The 19,325-nt window shown below is 38.4% G+C and overlaps 1 protein-coding gene across 4 annotated transcripts in view; it reads right to left on the bottom strand.

Annotated features, from left to right (window-relative positions):
- The window catches only part of MIDEAS (mitotic deacetylase associated SANT domain protein), a 137,598-nt gene extending 119,100 nt beyond the window's left edge, over positions 1 to 18,498 (bottom strand). The window contains exons 1-2 of one of the 4 annotated variants that reach the window (XM_074235756.1): positions 17,867 to 18,498; positions 15,087 to 15,173 (exon numbers count right to left, since the gene is read on the bottom strand). The gene's annotated coding sequence lies outside the window, so the exon portion shown is untranslated. Of the gene's footprint in view, positions 1 to 15,086; positions 17,457 to 17,866 lie in introns of those variants that run through there. The other 3 variants (XM_074235752.1, XM_074235758.1, XM_074235754.1) reach the window with 3 other exon arrangements.
- Positions 18,499 to 19,325: the final 827 nt, after the last annotated feature.

Raw genomic sequence — 19,325 nt, 5'->3', positions numbered from 1 at the left:
ATGTTGATCATTCCTCCCAGGAACTTAAAGGATTTGACAAGCAATTTTCAGAGGAAGAAATCTAAGTTATCAATAACTATATTTTAAAAATGCTAATTAAAAATTAATAATTGGAAAATGTAAATTAGAGCAACTCTGAGGTTCCACCTCAACTCACCAGATAAGTAATGTTGACAAAAAAGAAAAAAATGACATGTTGGAAGGGCTTTGGAAAACAAGTACAATAGATACTTCTATTGGTAGTGGTGTTATGATTGGTATAACTAAAGGAGAACGCAATTTGGAACCGTGCTAAAAAAATTACTAACTGTACACACCCTTTAACCTAGGGATATCTACCACTAAATCTATACTTCTAAAGAGATCAAAAGAAGAAAAAGAGCCATATTTAAATAGTTCTTTTTTTAGAGGCAAAGAAATAAAAACCAAGGGAGTGCTCATCAATTAGGTTACCAGTAAACATATTATCTTATGAATATAATGGATTACAATTTTTCTGTGAGAAAAGATGATGGGAACAATTTCAGGGAAACCTGATGAACTTATAAGAACTGATGAAGAGTCAACTGAACAGTTCCAGGAAAACAATTTATACAATAGCAATACTGTAAAGTCAAACAACCTTGGAAGATTCAAGAATTCTGATCGATACAATGGCGCTTTCAGAGGACTCATGATGAAACATGCTACACACTTCCTGACAGGTGATAGACTCAGGGAGAAAACAGACATTTTTTTTTGATATTGATAATGTGGGAATAAAGGCAACTAGGTGGTTCAGTGGAGAGACTATCAGGCCAGAAGTCAAAAAAGACTCATCTTCCTGAGTTCAAATCTGGTCTCAGATAATTATTAGCAACTTAACCCTTTCCCCTCAATTTCCCCCATCTCTAAAATGAGCTGGAGAAGGAAATGGTAAACCAGTCTAATATCTTTGCTAAGAAAACCCCAAGTGGGGTTATACAGAGTCAAAGAGTTAGACACAATTGAAAAAACACAACCAAAACCACAATAGCAATGTGGGAATTAGTTTTGTTTGTCCATGCATACTTGTTTGCTTTTCTTTTTCTTTTCTCCAAGGATGAGGGGGAAGTTGGAAGTAGAGAAAATAAACTTATGTTAATTAAAATAAATTAATTTTTAAAAAAGAATTCTCCTCAAGGGAGTTTATGAGCAAAGAGACAAAGAACATTCTAAAAGATAAAATGGATAATTTTGATTACATTAAAATGAAAAGTTTTTGTACAAATAAAATCAATGCAACTAAGTTTACAAGTTATGTAGTAAGTTGGGAAATATTTTGTTTTTACCATTTAGTGTTTCTGACAAAGGATTCATTTCTAAAATATATAGAGAACTGAGCCAAATTTATAAGAATACAAGTCATTCTCAAATTGATAAATGGCCAAAGGATATGAAAAGGAAATTCTCAGAAGAAATTAAAGCTATCTATAGTCATCTATAGCTCTAAATCATTATTGATTAGAGAAACGAAAATTAAAACAACTCTGGGTACTACCTCACACCTATCAGATTGACTAACGTGACAAAAAAAGAAAATGATCAATGTTGGAGATGTTGGAAAAGTGAGACACTAATGTGCTGTTGGTGGAGTTGTGAACTGATCCAACCTCTCTGGAGATCAACTTGGAATTATACTCAAAGGGCAATAAAACTGTGAATACCCTTTGATCCAGTAATACTACTATTATGAATATATCTCAAAGAGATCAACAAGAAGGATAAAAAAATCCATGCACATAAAAATATTTATAGCAGGTTTTTTTTTTGTAGTGGCAAAGAATAGTGGAGTTTAACTACAGACCAAAGCTTAATATCTTCAATTTTTAAAAATTTTTAAAAGTTGTCATATGTATTTTTTTCTAATTATTTTTCCTTTCATTTAGATTTGATTCTTCTTTCACAATATGGTGAATATGGATATATGTTTAGCATCATTATACATGTAGAACCTATATTATATTGCTTTCTGTAGGGGGGTAGTGAGAGGGAAGAGAGGGAGGGAGAAAAATGTAAAATTCAAAATGTTGCCAAAAGATTGTTGAAAACTACCATTGCATGTAGTTGGAAAAATTAAAAATTAAAATATTTAAATAATAAAAAAGAATCCTTCTCAAGAAGAAAATGTACCTCAAGTGTTGGCCCCCTGGAATAAACCCTGCCTGCACCCCCATGTTAAATGGGACCCTATCCTATTCATTCATCAAACATCAGCATGGACAAACACAAAAACCAACATCCTGGGTCAGTTAGGTGGCACAGTGGATAAAGCACTGGCCCTGGAGTCAGGAGTACCTGAGTTCAAATTTGACCTCAGATACTTAATAATTACCTAGCTGTGTGGCCTTGGGCAAGCCACTTAACCCCATTTGCTTTGCAAAAACCTAAAAAAAAAAAAAAACCCACCCAACATCCTGGTCCTTTAAGACAGGAATTGGCTATGGGTTACTCTTGAATATCTGAGATTTAGGCATTGCATTTAGTACAGCCCAGAAAATCCATCATTAAGCTACTCAATCAAACCAGCTGTTCTGCCAGAGAAGAAAATTTTCTGGTCTTATTCTGAAGAGAGAGACAGAAAAATTAGCAATAGTTTATTCTCTGGTTTTCAAGTAAGCTCATTGTAGACTTGGGGTATGCTCCAAGCTTTGTAGAAGGGGGTAGGTGGGGTCTATCAGTTAGGAATATAGAACTAAACAGCCTAAAAGCACCTAGGAGATACTCTACCCTCTTTTATTAAAAAAAAAAAATTTCATAACCATCAACAAAGACAAAAAAAAAATCAAGGAGTAAATTTTCAAATAAACCCCTCTATTTAACAAACTATATAAACTATATAACAAACTATATATCCCCCCAAAATCCCCAAACCAAAAAACCCTACTCCCAAATGAATCAATAAACAAAAAAAAAGGCATTTGTTTAGTGTCTTACTTTCAAATGTTATCTAAAGTATATGTCTTGTACATATTAATTTAATTAATGTGTATATGATTCTGGCTTTGCTGATCTTACTTATGTCACTTCACATAACATTTCTTCTCTCATTTCCATTCTTTTACATGTCTATCTGCCATTCCTGGATTGCATTCTGTCTCTACCTCCATCTCCACAAATTGCTTTGTTATTTATTTTATATATATTTATTTCTAAACATGTAGTTTCTTTCTTCTTACTTTACAGAATGAGAGCAGGGACTGTTGCAATTTTTCTTTATATTAAATGTTGATTGGTTTACTTTTCATCATTCCTTTTAATACATCACATTTTTATGGCACCAAAAAATTCTATTCCACACCAAGTAACATGATATTTTTTGTAAGTGTTCCTTTGTTTTTCATTTTTAGGATATTTTAAAAATAAAATCTGTGGGGGTGGCTAGATGGTGCAGTAGATAGAGCACAGGTCCTGGAGTCAGGAGGACCTGAGTTCAAATTCGACCTCAAACACTTAATAATTACCTAGCTCTGTGTCCTTGGGCAAGTCACTGAATCCCACTGCCTTGCAAGAAACAAACAAACAAACAACATAAAAACCCTAAAAAGGAAAAGTTAGATAAAAAGGTAAGATCAGTTTTGTAATGTTTATTATACATTACCTGGTTTGACTAAAATATTTGTACCTGTCTGCAATACCACCAGTAGTACTAGTAGTCTGCCTGTTTCCCTTCAGCTCCTCCAATGTTGAATTTTATCATTTCCTTGCTATTTTTCTGCTATTATAGGGCCAAGTCCCTCATTTGACAGCTGAAGAAACTGAGGCTCAGAGAGAATAAATGATTTGTTCTTTCTATTTCACTACATTCACTTGGTTTATTTCCTAGTACTTAGGTCCACAAGGGAATGGACAGTTTATGACAACATTTCAGGAACACCTCCTCTGGGAATGCCTGGATTAGAAAGGATCTCATTCTTGACCCAGAGACATTCTGAATAATAGAATCATTTTAAATCCAAGCTTATTAATATTAATGCTACTCATACTTTAAAATACCTATAAATTCATAGGTATAAGTATACCCTCTACCTAAAACTTATTATGCCCTTCCAAACCTTAGTAAGTGATTTCCTATCTTAAAATATCATTCTAGCTTGTGCCATATTATGATATTTATTCTTCAAACATAGTTTATAAACAATTTGTGAAAATAATGATAGAAAGGTCTGCATAGGACATCTAATAAATATAAAGGATAAAAGAGATTGCAACTAGGTTTTATTCTTGACTTATCCACTCTCTACTAGAGTCCACTAATCAGTGGATAGAGCACTGCACCTGAAATCAGAAAGACTTATCTTCCTGAGTTCAAAACCTACCTCAGAGATTTACTAGCTATGTGATCCTGGGCAAGTCACTTGACCCTGTTTACCACAGTTCCTCATCTGTAAAATTAGTTAAAGAAGGAAATGGCAAACCACTCCACTGTCTTTGCCAAGAAAATCCCCAAATGGAGATAGCTTGTGGCTCAGTGGATAGAACAATGGAACTGGAATCAGGAAGTTCAAATCCAACCTTAGAATCTTACTAGTTGCATGACCCTGGGTAAGTCACTTAACCTCTGATTGGCTGACAAAACAGACCCACTGAATCATTGAGAAGAAAATGGCAAACTACTCCAGTATTTTTGTCAAGAAAATCCCATATGGGGTCACAAAAAGGGGTCAGATAGAACTGAACCAACTAAACAACAACAACAAAAATCTATATACTAACTATATGATCCTGAGTAAATCAAGTTGACTTGTTTCTATACTGTCCATCTCAGAGTCATGGAGGATGGGGTAGGGAACACAATAAAATTTGCCCCACACCTACACACTTGCCCTGGAAACCTTTAGCCAAAGGTTGTAAAGTACTCGCCCTAAAGCCTCAGGGAGGCCTCAAGTAAAAAGAAAGATGAGCCAGGAGAGATAAGCACATCTAACTCAGTTGAAACTCATCTCTGGCTTTCACTGTGGCTTAGCAAAGGCATCAAGAAAACAAGAGACCTACAGGTTTGACTGTGGCTAAAGAATAAAGAAGAATGTGATGTGGTTAAAGCCTGGACAATTTCATTCTAATTTGTCTCTGCTAGACACCAGCTGTATGAACCTCAAGCACACTACCTTCTGGGGCCTCAGTATCCCCATCTGCAAACTATTCTGGGTTCAATTTGATTCAGCAGTTTTTTAGTGCTTACTATGTAAAAGGCAGTTAAATGGTATGGTAGATACTAGCTCAGCTGTGTGACCCTGGACAAATCACTTAACCCTGTTTGCCTTGGTTTTCTCACTATAAAATGAGCTGGAGAAGGAAATGGCAAACCATTCCACAATCTCTGCCAAGAAAACCCCAAATGTGTCACAAAGAATCAGCCATGACTCAACAACATGTAAAAGGTAAAAGGTAATGTGTCAGAGTAGAGAAGAAGCCAACCTTGGAATACTGTACTCTCCACCATGACACAGTCTACCTTGTGAGTCTGGTCTTTTTAACTTTTTTTTTTTTCAGATAAAAATCCTAGCAAAGGATGCTAACTTTGTGGCCAAGTGGCAACTTAATCTCTTAGTACCCCCCAGACCAGCTAGTAATCAGCATCCCAAGAAGGAACTTTCACAACAGAAGTTTTCTATAATAAGGCAAGCATATATATGTCCAGAACCACTCTTCCCCCCCCCCCCATAGGGAAGGGACACAGATTAAAAAAATTTTTTACAGCCTAATAGATGGTTGAACCATACATATCATTCCTAAGGTTCCTAATAGCTCCCAACATTCAATGATTCAAATAAATTTGGGGCTGCATTTCCTTTTTATTTTTAAAGTATACTGAAGATTAAATGAAATAATCTTCAAAGGGAAAGTGCACAAGAAGAAAAAAAATTTTAAGTAGGAAAAGTGGAAGAAAAACAGATGTCTATTATTTTGGTAGGTATAATATACACAATTTTAAAAATTCTTTGGAATTTATGGTTTATATATGATCTTTAAATTTTTCATTCAATTTTTTATTTTTGCTAATGGTTACAAATTTAAAAAGAAAAAATCAGAAAAACTTGGGAAGATGCAAAAATGACAGAAACTGAAATAAGAATAATTTATTCAGCAATCATGTAAAGATAATCAACTTTGAAAGACTTAATATCTGATTGACACAAAGACCAACCACAGTTTAAAGAACTCATGAAATATGATAGAGAGCTAATGTACTTTGTGGATTAAAAGAAATTTTATCCTCTTTCCTATCTTCTTTACTTTTTTTCCCCTTCTCTCTTCCCTTTCTTTCCTTTTTTTTTGGAGGGGAAGGGGGGTATAGGATGAGGACTAGATTGATTTGGGAATTTATTTTGCAAGATTACCACCTATTTGTAATAGGTTTTGTTTTTCTGACCTAAATAAGTAAGGGAAGAGGGGAAGAAAGGAGATAATTTAGAATGGAAAATAAAATAAAATGGATTTTAAAAAATAAAATTAATTTTAAAAGTATGTATTGAAGATGAGTCTTTTTGGGGGGGACTCTGGATGTCATCATGGGAACTTTAATGGTCTAAGATTAAGCCAAGGCAACTTTCTGACTCAAAGACTCAAGGCACTATGTCCTTGGCACAGATCTCAGACAAGTCATGCTCCCAGCTATCAGAAAAGATGTCAGACTGGATATCTCAACTCAACCACTGCAAACCCTCAGGGCTCTAGCAATGACATCCTGGAAAGCTTTAGAGAAGTCCATTCTTGTCATCATACACACTGAAGGTGTGAAAAGAACTTTTACGAGGCTAAATGGAAGACCAGAGGGCAGTGTTTTCCATAAAAACAAATCTTAATTCTATCATCCCAAACCAGCATGCCCCAAATTCTTCCCTCATGCTCCCCAAAAGAGAAAAAGAAGCATAAAAATAATAATAGCTTATATTTACATAGTCCTCTAAGGCTTAACACAAGCTTAACAGAATCTCTGAACCTCTCAACAACCCTTTGAGATAGATAATATAGTCTATAGACAGAAACACTGGAGTTCAAAGAAGTTGAATAAATGAATTTGTCCATGGTCACATAGCTAGTAAATGACCAAAGGAGAATTCAAATATAGCTCAGTACAGTGGAAAGAGAGTTGGATTTGACCTCAGTGTATCTAGGTCTGCCACTTTCTACCTAGGTGACCTTGGGTCTCAAGTGTGGCCTAGATAGCTTCTACAGTCTCTTCTACCTCTAAAGCCTATAATGGCAAAGGTTAATCCAAGAGAAAATTGAAAAAAGGTACTTTACTTCCATCCTTCTTTGCAGAGGTTCAAATAATCTTTAAGAGGAAAAAGAAGAGAGATATGCTCTCCAGTGGGAAGGGACAGATGAAAGCAAAGCGTTCCAACAATCATGAAGCAAGTGCTGTGAATGATTGAGAGCTTGGTCAAGATCATTCACTGCATTCCCCTGGACACTGCCAGTTATCCTGAGTTTTGTCTTGCCATTGGACTTCAATGACTCAGGAAGAGAGTGTGAGGCTGCTGACTTTGCATAGCTCTGCCTCACCTTAAATTCAAAACAAATACAAGACAAGACAAGACATCATCCATGACGTCATTGGTCCTCTTAAAAAATGAAGGATAAAAAAACAACTGTATAGTAAAAGTACTTAAAAATTGTTCATTGATTGACTGGTACATTTGCTCTGTTAGGGTAAACTCAGAGCACTCAGAGTCTATTCATATGCCACTGAATAACATACCTTATTGCAATATTGGTACATAGATTTAAACCTGGAAAGGATTTTAGATGGCATCTAGTCCAATCCTCTCATTTGATGGATAGGGAAACATGCCCAGAAAGATAAAGTAGTGTTTCCATGATTGAATAACTATTATTGTACAACAGAATTGGGACTTGAAGTCAGAATCTCTGATTCCAAATTCCCTACTTTTTTCCACTCATCACATGGACTATCTCAAGGTATTGTGTAACTTTCCAGGAATGTCTTGTCTTTACAAATAGATTTGAATATAAGAACTTTTAAGAGCAAATATTATTGCTGGTAGGCACTTCTGAATGTTGAATAAGTGGAAATGGAAAGAACTGTAAAAGTAAAGAATCTGTAACAAAACTTAAAGTTATACAAATATAATTGCCAAATTTGGTCCCAGGAAGAAGTAAACAAACATACCTTCTTCCCTCTGCAGAGGTAAAGCATCCTAGGTATGGAACACTGTCAGACTCAGTTATCATGTTGGTTAATTTTGATGAACTGCTTTCCTCTCCACTCTTACCTCCACCCCTTTTCTTTTTCTTTCTAATTTTTGTTACAGGGATGAATGGATACACTGGAGAGTTGGGAAGAAGATATTTAAGAAATTTAAATATTCACATGGTGTATAAGCAAAAGAAATAGGGCAGCTAGGTGATGCAAAGACTAGAGCACCAGGCTGGAGTCAGGAAGAGTCATCTGCTGAGTTCAAATCTTCCTTAGACACTTGCTAGCTTTGTGACCCTAGACAAGTCACTTGATCCTGTATGCCTCAGTTTCCTCAAATAAGCTGAAGAAGGAAATGGCAAACTACTCCAGTATCTTTACTAAGAAAATCCCAAATGAGTTCAGAGAGAGTCAGATATGACAGGACAAGAAGAATCAAAATATATTAGTACTTTTTTTTAATATAAATGCAAAGTGAACTGAATTGAATCCATCAAAATAAACGAGTGAATGGATGTTAGATCAGTGCTGAGCTCTGAAGTAAACAATTTTCTAAGGACTGGTAATTCAAATATTATTTTGTAACTGTTCATTTGTGCTTTTCAAGCATGTTTATACTGGCTCCCTCATCAGAGTATAAGAACTTTCAGGCCAGGACCTCTGCCTTAGGTCTCTTTGACATGTTGCCCAGTACAGTGTTCTGATGGTAGTAAACATTCAATAAATATTGTTATCTATCTGACATTGGTCTGGAGTCTTGGAAATCAACACTACATTAATTAATTATACAATCAAATGCTAGAGCATTAACTCTAGCAAAGCACAAAACTCATGCTTTAAGGGGGGGGAACTCTAAGGTTTTAAAAATCTTTAAAGAACAGGATATTTTAAGAAAATTTTAAGAAAATTTAAGAAAATCAGTTTGTACAAAACAGACAAAAATAGTTTTTGATGTTTTATTCTGATTAGTTATAGTTAAGGCAGCATGAAAGAACAATGACACTGAATTGGGAAATAATATGCTCTCTTAGTGAATTTAAGATATGCTTTGAGTTATGAAAACTCAGATTACATGCAATTTTTCAGGACGAATTCACAATGTTAACTCCAGATCTGTTTATGAATACCCAGGGATAGTGCAATCAAAAAGGAATCTGGCTTGCAGGAGAAGGCTATAATTGACAACATTTGTGCCAGGTGGTTGCTACTGAATTTCTGGGGAGCAAATTTGATGGTAGGGTTTACCTTGGAGAGGATCTTCTCAAATCTGCCCTGATGCTTTTTACTTTTAAAAATATAGTAATTATATAGTGAAATCATGCTTCTGGCTCAGGGTGAGGGGTGGGGGAATGGGAAGGGCAAAGGCAGGAGAATTTGTCTTTTCTTACTACAAGTTCCTTTGCCTGACACATGGTAGAACTAATTGTTTGCTGACATTCTCTCCATTATCCTCAGATTTTTATTTTAGTCTATTTTGTGATAGACATGGAGCTAAGAACTTTTTACAAATATCAACTCATTTGACCCTCATCAAAAAACTTCAAAGTAAGTGTTATTATTTCCATTTTACAGTTGAGGAAAATGAGGTAGATAGAGGTTAATTGATTTGCCAAGGGTCACAAAACTACTAAGTGTTTGAGATCACAACTGAACTCGGGTCTTCCTGACTCCAGGCCCAGAATGCTACCCTCTGTATCACCAGCTACCTCTCTGAGAAAAGAGATTCTGGGGATGTTAAAAAGAATGTATTTTACAAATATTTTACAAAGCACTAAACATTTACTCTCTCATCTGAATCTTACTACAGACTAGTGAGATAGGTATGGGTAGAGTGTCCCAAAAATTACAGTCATCTGTAAATTTTATAAGTATGTCATCTACATTTCAGTCCAAGCTATTAATATAAACCTCTTTCCTGTAAAAGGAAGGAATGGGACTAGATAAACTCAGAGTTCTGAGTATTCTGTGTTCTGTACTATAGTCCCCAAAAATCCCTTCCTCCCTGCCAAATTGCAGTTTTAAGCTATTAAAATTTAATAGTTTATTACCTCCCCCTCACACCTCCTCCCCCCAACACTTTACAGATGAGGAAATTGAGGATTAAAGGGAGATTAAGTGATTTGACCTGGGCCAAATAGCTACTAAATATCCTCTGGGAATTCAAACCCAGGTAAAATAGATGCCAGGTTAAGTACTCATCTGCTATGCTAACTGACTCTCAAAAGGAATCAAAAAGGTCCCTCTCCTTGAGGAGGTTTGTAATTAAATTAAGGAGAGAGAGAAGATACATTAAAAATGTAAATAATGGTTACCTAAGACAGTATGTGATAAGTACCATTTGAGAACTAAGCGACAAAAAATGATCTGGGTTCTAGTTCTAACTTTGGCCTAGGCTAAGTCACAATTCCTCTGAATTTCAGTTTCTTCACCTGTGAGATAGATCCCCAATTTGGTGATAGAGATGGATCACTATCAAAGTGGATACTTGTTGTACACCTATCACATAGGGTTGTAGGGTTCAAATGAGACAATGTGTGCCAAGTGAAGTGTAAATTTTGGCTCAAGATTATAGAACTGCAGTTAGCAGCCACCTAGTGTAGCCTTTGCTCACTATAACACAATAGACTGTCTTTGCTTGAAGACCTCCATTAAGGAGGAACCCATTAGCAAACCTAAAGTTGTATCTTTGCAACTACTACCTATCATTCCTGGTTCTGTTCTCTGGAATCAAACCAAACCAAACCAAACCAGAACTTTTTTCACATGATAGCCTTTCAAATACATGAACATAGGGGCAGCTAAGTGGTACAGTGGATAGAGCAGCACTCCTGAAGTCAGTAAGACCTTAGTTCAAATCCAGACTCAGATACTTGCTCTAATGACGCTGGACAAGTCTTTTAATTCTGATTACCACCCCCACCCCACATTTTTGAACATAGCTATCATGTTCCCTCTGAATCTTCTCCTATCCTGTACTTTGAATCAACCTTCATATAACATGAACTCAAGGCTCTTCACCATCCTAACACATCTAATACCATCTTCTATACACTCTCCAGAATACTAGATTGACCTTCCTAAACTATTATGCCCAGAAGAGAATACAATAACACATGGGCTATGATATGAGACACTATTTCTGGAAACAATGAAAACCCAATATCATATTAACTTTTGTTTTGTTTTGAAACTACCTTCCTGTTGAGTTTGCAATCCACCCAGAAACAGAAAACTTTTCCAGGCAAAATGATATCTAACCATGACTCCCCTATATTATGAAGCTGATTTTTTTAACCCAAATATAGCTATCCCTTCCACATCTCGACTTTTCCCATTTCAGTTTCAATATATTATGAGTAGGAAATTAAATGGGAATTTTGGGTAAGTTTTGCAGAAACTGAAAACAACATTTGAAGGCCAACAGATAAAACAGTCTCTGACCAAAATTTATCTTAACCCAAATTTTACAATGAGATACTATAAACACCCCATAAAAGAAAAAGAAAAAAATTCAGACTTCTTCCCTGAGAAACAAAAAATTTTACATGGATTTTTTAAATCATGGAGGTGCCCTGACCCTAGCTCCTCCCGCAATGTGTAAGGGATAATTGATAAGACTACATTTATCACTACTGAAAGGAGCTTATTTAATTTATTCCAATGCTCTTTCTTATATCACACATCTTTTAGGATCCTGACTGACTAATCATCCAGTGTGTTAGTTATTCCTCCCAGGTTACGGTCATCTGTAAATTTTATACACGTCTTTTTTTTTTGTTTTAGTCTAAGCCATTAATAAAAATCTCTTTCCTCATCTGTCAAAAGGGAGAATTGGACTAGATGACTTCAAAAATTCCTTCCAGGTCTAGTATTCTGTTTTGTAACATAGTCAGAAGTATGTTGGAGTCAGCTTCTATGGCTCCTAAAAGCCATTTGTTATATTTTCATTGTAAGCATTTTCATTTCAGACATCTGCAAATGCTACACAACAGGGCTTGATTTATTGTTTTGCTGCTTGTCTAGACTTAATAAAGTGATGGAGAAAATTTTTTTAAAAATTTCAAAAGATTAAATTTAAAAGTGTGTTATGTGCACATTTTTTCCTGAGAGCTGACTGTTAAACTTTTTACCAGCACACTGCTTACTGGAGTTCAAAGGATTGGGCTCCATGGCCCACTTCATGGAAGAGCTTTGACCTAGAGCTTGAAGGACTAGTAAACAAGGGGGGAAGAAGTAAAAGCAAGGAGAAGCCTGTGAACATAGAACACCAAGGTACACAGGAAGAATGTGCATGACCTTTTAGCAGAACAATAGGGAAAATGTTTTGACTGCAATACAAAGTTCCATCCAATGGAGGGGAATAGTAGAAGATATAGATGGAAAAGTAAGGAGGAGCCCCTAAAGTTCTAAATTGTGAGTTTATATTTTCTTTCAAGACCCAATTCAGATGCTGCCTCTTCCTCAGGAGTGTCCAACCTCTAACTCAACCACAGCATTGGCTCCTTAAATCATCTCTGGATACAGTCAGGACCTTTCCTTTGCTCTACTCAGTATTATATTCTATCATGTATGATCCTTGTGTCACAATGATGTCTTCCTACTCAGACTGTGATTTTTCTTAAGTAGGAACTGTATCATTTCTTATTTGCTTGGTGCACCTGTTAGGCTTTTTTTTATTTTGATCTTGATTTTTTTTGGTTTCAGTGGTGTAGTGGTGTACTAAAAGCAAGTACTCCTACCCTGAGCAGATAGATAACTAGTTTTGCCCATGGGTACTAAAAAGTTACATGACTTACCCAGGATAACACATCAGTCAGCATCAGGCAAGACTTGAAATGAGGTTTTTCTAATTACAAGACTTCCTCTATATTGCCTCTCTGGTCTTGTACACGCTAGGCATTTTATTTATTTATCTATTAATCTATTTATTTATGTATTATTGTTAATTGTCTTCACTAAAGGCTTTTTCAGTGAGAAAGAGAAATGAAATGGGGGAAGGGTTTTTCAAGAAGGAAGTGAGGTTGATAGACCAAGCATCGATACTCACAGAACCAGGAAATTTGCAAAGGTTTGTTATATGGAGGAATTCAGGATCAATGGGGGGTGTTTAGGCCTCTCTTTCAGGAAGCTAACAGTGATGTCAAAACAGAGGATTATGGCTATAGGAATGAGTGCGTCAAGAGGCCACCAGCTGAATAGAAATGCAGATGTGGGGCAGAGAGAGCATAATGGAGCTTCCTCATTACAGCCACAGTGGGGGGAGGGGAGGAGGATTGCTCCATCTGACTCAGAGAGCAACATTTTTTAAGAGTAATCTCTGAGTATTACTAATCTTCATAATCAACCTCCAGGAACCCCTATGTGTGGTGTGTTCCCACTTCTCACACTACAGGTAAGTGGTTTAAAAAATATCTATATTCAGTTTTTATTCACAGTTTTTACAGGCTCCCAAGAGGCAAATGCTATAAAGTAGTCCTAGGTCCCATGAACTCAGCAGTAAGCCTAGCTAATAAATCAGCATTTTATGTAAGGTGGGAGAGGAAGTAAGGATTAAGTTTCCGGTCTTAAGCAACTACTGTGCAGATTCTAGTATAATAAAGAAGCAGGGGAGGGGCGGGGAGCAAATTGAAGAGTCTGAATTATGAAGAACTATCAGCCAGAGTTAACCCACAGAGCTGCAACCATTCAAACTGCTGTATGGCTCCCATTTAGATTCACCAATTGATCCCCTTCTCACCCTTTAGCCCTTGGCAATCAGCAACTCCCCTTCCCTGCCATTCCTGGTGCCAAATTCAAACTGGTTATTTGGGCAGTTACCTTCTCCTGCAAGCTCCCCTAAAAATGCAGAATATTATTACAAGATTCATCTAGCCATCTCCAGAAAGGACATTAATAGCCAAGACCAGTGGCATGCTGGTAATTCCTTTTAACCAGTTCTATTGGGGGGGGGGGGGTAGCATTCATGGATCTCAAAGGGGTAAAAGTACCAGAGGCAGGCAATGAAGCCAGGTCTTCTGCCTCCACCAAAGGGATTACAGATACTTAATCAAATCTCAGTTAGAGGCCAAAAACACCTAGTCCATTTAGGTCAAACTCTTGAAATGTACAAAACATGGTCTTTGGGGTCAGCATGGTATTTCACACCCACTATCAAGTACAATCCCTAAGCATGGTAAATATAGTTCTTGTCTACTGAACCAAATACTTGAAACTTAGGCAAGACATAAAAGGATGGATAGATTCTTTAAAGGGAAGAACATTCCAGAATATGGCCCAGAATGGGCCATCCCGTGGGCAAGATTTATAATCTAGATTGCTCCTGATAATAAAAATAACAACTGTTATTTATGCAAGACTTTAAGATTTTTATTCTAAACAATTCTGAGATGTGAGTGCTATTATTTTCAAAATGAAGAAACAGGCTAGGGGGTGGCTAGGTGTCGTAGTGGATAAAGCACCAGCCTTGGAGTCAGGAGTACCTGGGTTCAAATCTGATCTCAGACATTTAATAATTACTTAGTTGTATGGCCTTGAGCAAGCCACTTAACCCCATTTGCCTTGCAAAAAACACAAACAAAACAAAACAAAAAAAGAAACAGGTGGTAAAATTAAGTCATTTGACCATGGTCACACAATTTTGAATCCATCTTCCTGACTCCAAAAACAGTCCCGTCTTTCCACTAAAAATGGCTTTTGATGTTTTACATTAAGTACTGATTCTTCTTGCATTCACAGGAGATGAGTGTTTGTGGTTATAGGTGGGTTTTTCTCTGTCCAAAACTATCTGCAACTTATGTGAAAATAAAGTCTGGTTTTCAAAACCTCATAGGTATGAACAGAACATGATCACAGCATGATCACAACAGAGGAAGCTCACTCAAATCAGTTAACAGTTGTTACTCACCTCCAGAAGCCTGGACTGGTTGCCAGAGGTGGGTGGGGAGGAATCCAGACAGGCCAAAGTCACAGTATGGATGCAGGCTAAAGAACACTTGTAAAGCAAGATGCAAAGGAGTGCCAATTAGCACACCCCCCAGTAACCAGAACTTGAGTTTCTCACCCACAAAAATGATGTCCCTGCCTTCCAAGCCTCTCCTTCACCCCACTTTTTGTAACTTTAAAATACCTGACTGTAGTGAAATACAGTAGACCTGTAAAATGCACATATATGTAGAAATACATGAGTGTTTATATACATGTCTATATGCACACATACTGCTTATACTATAAGATTAAAGGGGAGGGAAGCAAGATTGGGGGAAAAACTGCAAAACTCAAAATAAATAAAACCTTTCTAAATAAAAAGGATTTCTCATGGATCTTTCATTTCCTATCTGGTCCATTTTCAAGTTATTCAAAGAAATGAGCCAGAAAAGGTCCAAGTCCTTTTCCTGGCCCAGAGGCAGTTGGTAATTATAAAGTTTTAAGACTATGTCTAGGAAAAAGGTATTTCATTCAGGAAATATTGCTCCTCCTGTACATATACAGTGTCTTGCCCCCCCCCTTTCCCCAGAACAAAATGAAGAAATTGGGCCCCAACAAGGTTTTTTGTAGCTGGCCACCAAGAGTTCAAAGTCTAACAGGCTGTCATTGATTTCTAACACAGCTCTCAGAAACACAGCCACACCCTGAGTGTCCTCTGACAGGTTATGTGCATCCAGGCAGTCAACCAGCAATTATTAACTACTTACTATATGAGAAGCACAGTGGGATACAAATAAAGACTAAAAAACAAAGCTAAAATGGTGCTTGGCTACAAGAAACTTTGATTACAACAGGAAACGACATAGAAACAACTAATTTTCTATCATCTAGCCACCCACATATAATGTAAGAAATAAGAAATGACTAGATACCTATAAGCAGACCAAAGTAATCTAAACAGGGTGGTAGAGAAAGTCCTCCTGCAGAAGGTGGGCCAGGCCTTAACTTCCCAATCCCTCTTCACCAGTTTTCAAAGGCAATTTATAAGGGTCTATTTTCCTGAATTTTTACAGGACATCCCAGTCCCAGGCAGGTAGGCAATGCAGTAGTGTGCTTCAATCTCTCCTCCTGCTTTTCGTTCTCAGTTGTTTAGCATGGTGTCTGGGGAGAGGGAAGTTGGGAGCCAGAGAGAAGAGTAAATAAATCACCTGCTGGAAGTTAAGGGGCAAACAGGAACTTGGCAACACATCCGAGGCAGAATTCTTTCTTGTATTTGCAATGCAAATCGAGTTTTCTCGACGACCCCCCCCCCCACGCCAAAGCCTAGCTCCTGAGTATCAACATCCAATCCAACAAAGCCAGTCTGCGATCCCACAGTAATTACACGCCGCCATCATGAAACTGCTGCAACATTTCGTCCTTGAGACAACTGATCCCCAGATCTCTGCATTAAATGACCCTACTAGAAAGGACGCATTCGTGCCCGCCCCCAATTTCCCAGTCCCCGACAGACTACGTGCAAGGGAGCCTCTGCGCCGCTGGCCAAACTGGACTCCACTCGGGTTGCTTTGCCGGGGTTAGAAATCTTTCAGCTGTTATTTTTAAAAAGATACTTTACAAGGATACCCACTTCCCCCACCAAAAAAAAAAATCCCCTGCATACTTATACAGTCTTAAGAGCTTCATAAAAACGATGGTATGCCAGAATCCATCAGAAGGAAGAAATTGTGAGTTTTATATATAAAACACTCACATATGTACGGGGGCGTGCAGGCAGTTTTATGGATAAACTGCAAAAGCAATAGTCCTTAGCAATTAATCTGCTAAAGAACTGTACGAATGGGGAGGCGGGGGAGTTAGAGATGGAGGTGGGGGTCGTGGAGAAGTGATAATGAATTTATTCAAACATTCTCAGGTTTTGCGGAGATAGGAGTTTTTTTAGGAGGCCAGATTATGTGTTTATTCAAACTGAAGAGTCTGATTGATTTTAGTCATTTAAGAGCCAAGTAAATTCGGGGAGGGGGGGGGTTAGGAGATGAAAAGGAGTTCCTTTTAACTTTCTACCTAAGCCTAAAAGAGAAGGAAAGAAGAGGAAGATGTCCTTGCAAGAAAAATAGAGGAGTGGGGGTTGGGAGACTACTACCAGTTAAGGGGTAAACAAAGCAGTCTGGCTTTCTGGAAAACACCGAACTTTTCTCCCCCCCCCCCTCTTCAGTGCAACTAGGGAAAACAGACTGCGGAACTCTCGAGCTGGCTGTTCCCCCCCGTGAACTGATCGCTTTGCCCAGTGTCTGTTCGTGGAAGGGTCCTTAGCGTACGGGAGGAGGGACAGAGCGGGCCGGGGCCGGGCCGGGCCGGGCCGGGGCCGGGGCCGGACGGCGGGCAGGGCAGACCAGGCGGGGCCGCAGCCCGCCGGGCCGGGAGCCCTGGGCCGAGGCGCTCAGCTGTGCCTGTCACTTGGTGCACAGTGGGTGCGGGCAGCAGCAGCAGCAGCAGAGGCGGGGGGAAGGGGAGGCCGGCCCAGCGCAGCCCCCAATTGTACTTCGTCCCTTCCCCCTACACCGGCCCCAACAACTCTAGCCTCTCCAGGCAGACGCAACAAATAGCTCTAAAACGAACGCACTCCCCTCCCGAACTCTGTAGGGAAACCGAAGGCATAAATCCATTTAAAAAAGAAGAGAAGACTCCCCTTCCACCAGAGGGTGGGGGGCTCTGAGGGATCAGAATGGGGGGGGGGGCTTCCCCTTCAGGGCTACTCACCTTAATTGGGTGAAAGTCTCGGTTAGGGCTACTCAGAGGGTGTGGAGGAGTGCAGGGAAGGGAAACAATTCACAAACACAAACTTTGTTTCTTTTCTCTGGGACTCAGCGAAGTCGTCACTTCCTAGAGGGGCTAGGAGAGCCTCTCAGTCTGGATCCCTTTAACCCACCAACTCCTGCTGCTCCTAGTCCTGCCGCCGCCCCCTGCAGCTGCTGATGCTGCTCCTGTTCCGGGAGAAACTGCAGATGTGAGTGAGCAGCTTGTCCTCCTCGCTGGAGCCCAGGAGCTCCTGGATCAGGGACGCCCGAACAGCTGCAGATTTTTATTTTTCTTGTCCCTTTGTCCCAAATAGCATCTCTCTGGACCTAACGTGCTCAGTGCTGTTCTGCGGGTAGAAGGAGGAAGTGAAAGCCTCCTTGGTACTGCTTTGCAACGACTCGGCCTCCCCGGGTAGGGCTTGCTCTGGGATATTTTCATGCCTTCCAAGTGTGGCTACCGCTTCCAGGCTGTTGCAGCTCCATTCTCGGTTGTTTTGTGGTTTGGAGCTGGCTTCTTAGTAGGGGAAGGTACTTGGATTGATTCTGGAGCTCGAAGTGAAGAAATGAAGTCCCTGGAAACACTGAAACGTCACACACATGCACACAAGTGATAAAGGAAGATAAAGTGGAGAGAGAAGAAACATTAAAAAACCAAAAACTTTAAGTCTTAGCCAAATCCTTAAGCCTGGTCAGTCAGGTCAGTCAGTGGTGTACTGGGTGTTTTACTAAATATATCTAACTTCGGTTGTGTTAAAATAACTTTCTTTTCATTTCTCTAAAGTCCTCCTCTCTCCTATCCTCAAATCCCCTCAAATAGGCTTGCAAATTATGACTTTGTACCAAGCCCATTCACTGGGTTATTTTTGTATTCTGGTACAAACGTTAAGGCAGTAAAATAATTTCTGTTGCAAAATTCCTTCCCTAACTGTCTTTCCATAAAGCCTGGAATTTCCAGAAAAAATGTTTCACTGGGCACGAAACTTTCCATATTTGGAAGTGGATCAAAGGTGTGGTGATAGGAGTAGGGAAAAGGGAGAGGGTCTGGAGAGGACTTTTTTTCCCTATCATAATTTTGTAATTGGACAAGTGAAACCAAATAACTTTTTTTTAACTGTGCATACTACCTTACTGAACATGTTGGCCTCATAAATAACTCCAAAATGTGATGAAATTGAAATCCTCTTTGAGAAAGGAGATTTTTACTTGATAGATTGGGGGAAAGAAATTTATTTTGACTTTAGGAGGAAAGTTGCATACATTTGAAAATTTGGGAAGGAGTGGAACACTGTCTTCCTTGTAAATTATTCTGGAAAGAAGGGGAAATTTTAAAAGATGGTTCTATTTACCAGTTTTATTTTGTTTTTTGCAATATTTATTTTTTCAGCAATACTAAGTCTGTCAATATCCCCCATTGCTAAACT

The sequence above is a fragment of the Macrotis lagotis genome, chromosome 4, assembly GCF_037893015.1.
Source record: "Macrotis lagotis isolate mMagLag1 chromosome 4, bilby.v1.9.chrom.fasta, whole genome shotgun sequence".
Classification (NCBI taxonomy): Eukaryota; Metazoa; Chordata; class Mammalia; order Peramelemorphia; family Peramelidae; genus Macrotis; species Macrotis lagotis.
This window is presented reverse-complemented; position numbering and strand designations above follow the sequence as displayed.